The sequence below is a fragment of the Ruditapes philippinarum genome, unplaced genomic scaffold, assembly GCF_026571515.1.
Source record: "Ruditapes philippinarum isolate M1 unplaced genomic scaffold, ASM2657151v2 ctg700_1_1_1_1, whole genome shotgun sequence".
In the NCBI taxonomy this organism is placed as follows: Eukaryota; Metazoa; Mollusca; class Bivalvia; order Venerida; family Veneridae; genus Ruditapes; species Ruditapes philippinarum.
Window position 1 is genome coordinate 233,837 of NW_026855624.1, and position 5,356 is coordinate 239,192.

Here is a 5,356-nt window from a genome sequence, read left to right on the forward strand (position 1 = left end):
GTTTAATGCTTGGTTTAGAAACGCACTGTCGTTGTCATCGGTACATTAATGCTGTCGAATAATAATATTAATTTTGTATGATCTTTGACTTATTTATGTTTTGATATGTGTCATGTACTTCACCCATTATCGCATGTCTATACAAATGCTTTCAACCTAAGCAATTATGCATATTAACAACATGTCATCATGCCTTAACCTGCCTGACCCAAAGGTGATACGCTTTTGTCACCAGCTTTTATAATATGGCTAGGCTGCTAATTTAAGCTGTACTAATTTGGCTGACAGCATGCAGCACGAAACTTTAAGTACAAATTTCCGGAAAAGTCGCAGAGGGTTAAAACTATATCGAAATGCAATGGAATGTCATAGGTTATCAGATAAACGATTTTTATACACCCAAGACTTTATGCGAGTTATTCTGATAAGTGTAATATGTAGCTCCAAATAATAAGTTCATTAAGAAGAGTGTTAAAATAGAAGACAAGACCATAACACAGAGAAAATATAGGACGCATATGCGTGTTTCGAGTCTTATTGGCGTCCGCGCCGAAGCGCGGCGCCTTTTATGGAATGAAATCAGATTTTGTGAAAGGGCGACAGCAACTTCTCGAGCCTTTTATAGTTGTTCATAATAAAAGCCGATCATTCCGATCGGTATGAGGGTGCTTGATTATTATTTAGTCGCGATATGTACAATGAATAGCGAACTGGAGAATTTCGCAATGCAAACATTTTCAAATGAAATAACCTTTTCCGTCAATAAATCACGCTCTTCGGGGTATTTTTATTTATTATTTTGTAGTACACAGTGGGTTATTATGGTATGTTATTCCGAAAGCTGTAAATAGAATGATGAGTTGGTGACCTAAATATTCCGAAAATCTATTTATAGAGGGATGTACTCCTATCAGTAATTCCCGGTCTCTCCTGGTCTATTTTGACCGGGATTTACTAGTGACGGGCGAATAGTACCACACGTTTATTGTCCGATCTCTCCCGGTTTTGGAGTAGATGTTTGATATCGTTACAGAACAGAACAAATATTTTACAGATAAATAAGCTTTGTTTCAAAATTAATGTTTGTCACTTAGTTTAGTTACAATAATTAATAAACACAGATCAACTCTCAAATTTATTGATTATTATTTTACATAAACATACAATTCGAAAAAAAAACAAAAAAACAACACAAATCGCATGTTTTATTTTATCTATATGAGATAAAAACAATAAATATGTACAATAATTAAGAAAAAATGTACATTTTTATGGCATTAATATGACACTATCAGCTTTGAAACATTTTATTTAATTTGTTATTCGTGTTTAGTAAAGCTGCCGAGGAATTATTCAAAGTTACAAATCAGATTTTATGAATTATTCAATTGATTGATAATTAAAAAATGATAAAGGAAAAGAATAAACAATATTATATATTGAAGGATTAAGCATAATTTACTGACTTTTTCCAGTTAAGTTTTGACTTATAATCGTCGGTCAATATGACAATTGAATTCTTAAAATAGTAGTAAACGTAAAAACTCAGTATTAAAATAGCGCATAAACACAAAAAAGTAAAGAAAACAATATTCATAAAATCTGTTATTTTTTTTATTAAAATAGATATTACAATTATTGTACAATAAACAATAATTATCATGCTCAACATGATCAACATGGTAATATAACAAGTGTCATATTGTTACTAAGTGTGAACAGATACCTTAAGAGGGGGTCTTCGCTAATAGCGATAACATAAGGGACAATAACACAAGTGTGGTGTTGATCATGCGTTACACATATGGATTATAAATGATTGTATACATGTATATCCGTTGCTATTAAAAACCACGATTATAAAGAAATAACAAGTAATATTCTAACTTCTAGCATGCCAATCAAAGTTATAAATAATGAACAATGTCTTTCGTCCGTTTATTCATAAGTGATATACAATTCTGGTAAAAACCAATGAACCATTGAAAAGTTTATAAGAATATCTTGTCATTATATATCTACTAGTTCATCTGCACCTGCTGCATTTCTTGCTTGGACGCCCTTTGATGCTTTGCATCAATGCTTTTCTTGTCATTGATTGAAATAAATTTCAGTTCAAACACTTGCAACAACAGGGTCATTACAAACCTCGGTAACCAAGGCTATTCACCGTATACCAGTATTAAAGGAATGTGTACCGTGCGCACCGGCGATGGGTCATTAGTTTTTGAATAGATTTACATGCCTTTCAGATCGTAAACTCGATAGATGTGCTACATATGTTACAGATGCTATTTCGTATTGTGATTTATATGCACAGCAAATACTATTTAAGCCCGAAATTTATGTAAAATAAGGCATTGTTATGGTACTTTTTTACAGATATTGTTTCATATATAGCAATGACGAAATGGTTTAATGAAGTCTTTACTGGTTGGGGACCACCAAAACCGGACAACCACCAAACCCGGACGGTCCCAAAAATGCTTAATTTAGAATTTTCTTTGTTCAGTGGTGGTCAGTCATTTTTATATATCAACAATAAATGCATGTTTCTTCTAAAATTAAGTAAATAAATTTATTTCAACCTCCGTAAATGTTAATATTTTAATGTCTATTTCAAGAATGCTGACGTTGAAATTTGGGGGCCAAGAAAGCAATGCCTGACCTCATATACCAGCTATAATCATTTGCAGAGTAAACAGTAGAATATCCAAAACTTCAGCATTTGTTGCTGAAATATTGTATATCATGTTAAAAGTCAAAAATCATAGCACCCAAGCTTTTATCTAAATTAAATCACGTCATGTACATATCTGTCCGGACACATGGTACTGTAGTGTTGACAATTTAGGTAATTTTGATACCCTCCTTGTCGAGCCTCAGATATTAGAGTCAATACATTCAGAAATAAACAAACTAGTTTGTTAGTTAGGAGAAGAGCCTAGCTGAACTGTGTCAATTTTTTTTATCTCTAGGTTAAAAATTATGAAATTTATAGGAAAAATGTTCAAAAAGTGTCCGGTTGATGGTCCCTGACCAGTAATTGCTTTTATACCAGGTATTTCTACTAAGCTAAATAGGGAGAGAATAAGACTTGTAATACAGGGATCACTGCTTCGACCCTTATGGTCATTTGTCTCTCTTTGCTGATGAAGAGATACTGTGGAATAAGTAGTTAGTCACTTATGAATATATTAGTAATTACCGGTTTGCTATCAAGGACAGCCGGCTAGGTTGACTGCCGATGTAAGACATAACATCAAAAACAAATGGAACACGAGAAAAGTAATTAAATAATTTATACCATTAATGCATTTTAATGTAACACATATATTGGTGCTTACAAATTAACAGTCATGTATTATCAATTTTAATATTTATTTCTAGGTGCTAACCTTCTTTTTAATAAGAAATTAAGTTTGCTTAACAAGGAATATTTGCCAAAGCGTGCGGGAAATGTGCCTCGTTTCGTGAACGTTTTCATTCCAAGATTATATTTTAAACCAGCATTTAGAATGGGGAAGGGAATGTGGAAGAAACAAATATCCAATATGTCTTTGCTTTTTATTCACTATAACAGCCAACACTTGAAATACATATAGGCAATGTATTTTCTGTTATTTCCCCTGAAAAAAAAAGAATAGTGGGACTTACATATTTTATGTTAAGGAAAGTATGTTAACCTTTTTATGCACGAAGAATAAACACGGCATTTGTCGCCACTATCCGTGTATGAGAGATTAAATATGCTTCTTTTATAATGATAAAACAATACTCATTTTATCATCTAGACGTTGCACGTGTATTATAAAATAAGAAATGACATCTTCTTGAAGCATCCCAAACAGTACCAATCCAAAGAGTACCATACATGCCATAGGTTCGACAAACAACACGTCGACGGATACAGATGAAAACGCGAAAACAATGCTAAACAGGAGATGACCGAGTTTATACGAGCAATTAATGTTAATAGACACAATATTTTGAAATATTGTGACACAGAAAGTAATAGATTTTTTAGGATATCAGAAGCATTCCTGTAAATGAAAAGTAGTACACTTGTAATTAAAATCCAATGAAAAGATCATTCCAATGCAAAACAAAGGTTGGAACTGCAAGGATTTTCATTGTTTATTTCACTTGCTTGAGCAGTAAGATTTTACTTTTGTGATAGGTTTATTAATGTACAAGGGAAAAAACACATTTCAATGAGCTTCGGATATTTTTTAAAAACCTGCAGTAGCAGCGGTTGCAGATAAATGAATACCATCAACTTATTTTTAATAAAATATATAAAAAAACAAGCAATTAAAAAGTCCCTGAAATTAAATAATATATTTATGCTACACAAGTCATATTGCAACATTTAAGTCATATTATAGTCCCTGAAATTAAATAATATATATTTATGCTACACAAGTCATATTGCAATATTTAAGTCATATAATTATATTGATTTATTGAGCAATATATGACGTTGATTATTGGCAAAACATAAATAAAAAATTGAGTAATTGTAATAGAGTATTGCTTACCTCAACTATAGGCACAGCCGTTAGAATCACATACTCTGCAATTGGTAGTCCCGTCTGATCCAGTCACATAGTTAGGCACCCTGCAATTGTTGGGAATGTTACCATCATTTGGACACTGTATCTGTGGACACACTTGCATCGAATACGATTCTAAAAACAAATTTTGACTGAATTTATTATTACATTTTATATCGAAATTTACTTTGTCATCAAGATGAACTTACTTAAATATTCAGATCGATTTATTAAGGAACGTGTCGCTTGTTTGAATTATGGCCTTATACTATATAATCTTATCTATAATATTATTTAAATTTTTTGTTTCTTTTCAATTTTCGTTAAGCTCAGTCAAATTTAAATGACCGCTATAAGAGCATTTACATAATAAGATATAGACTGTTAACTTACCCGCGTGTTCCGCCCCTAACAGCAAAGTCAATGACAAAATAGTCAAGAATGTTAAAGTTCTCATTTTGCTACGAAGTATGTTTTGCCTAGAATGCCAAGTTCTTGTCTAAATCTAATATTTATACTTTCAAGTTAAGGCTAATATAATTTTTCTTTGTTTCTAAGGCATTGTATTGTATACAAGGTAGTCATATCATACTATTCCGTTTGTCTCATATATTTGTTTGGTTCTATATTAAAATTTTGAAATGCAAACACATTATAATGATTATTGGCTTTTTGTGTTATCTTATTCAAAATCGTTTTCATGAAAAATACTGTTTTTAGATAGTTTTAATTATCTTAATGTTGATTGTTCTTATGTTTTTTCAGTCTTTTAACATGTTTAATAAATTTATTTCTATTGC

At 31.5% G+C, this 5,356-nt stretch overlaps 1 long non-coding RNA gene across 1 annotated transcript; it reads right to left on the reverse strand.

Moving 5' to 3' along the window:
• Window positions 1-3,552: 3,552 nt before the first annotated feature.
• Window positions 3,553-5,024, reverse strand: LOC132743937 (uncharacterized). The gene is made up of 3 exons (XR_009627638.1): window positions 4,950-5,024; window positions 4,542-4,691; window positions 3,553-3,629 (listed from the first exon to the last, which is right to left on the reverse strand). It is a non-coding gene; the product is annotated as an uncharacterized LOC132743937 (long non-coding RNA).
• Between the last annotated feature and the right edge of the window lie 332 nt (window positions 5,025-5,356).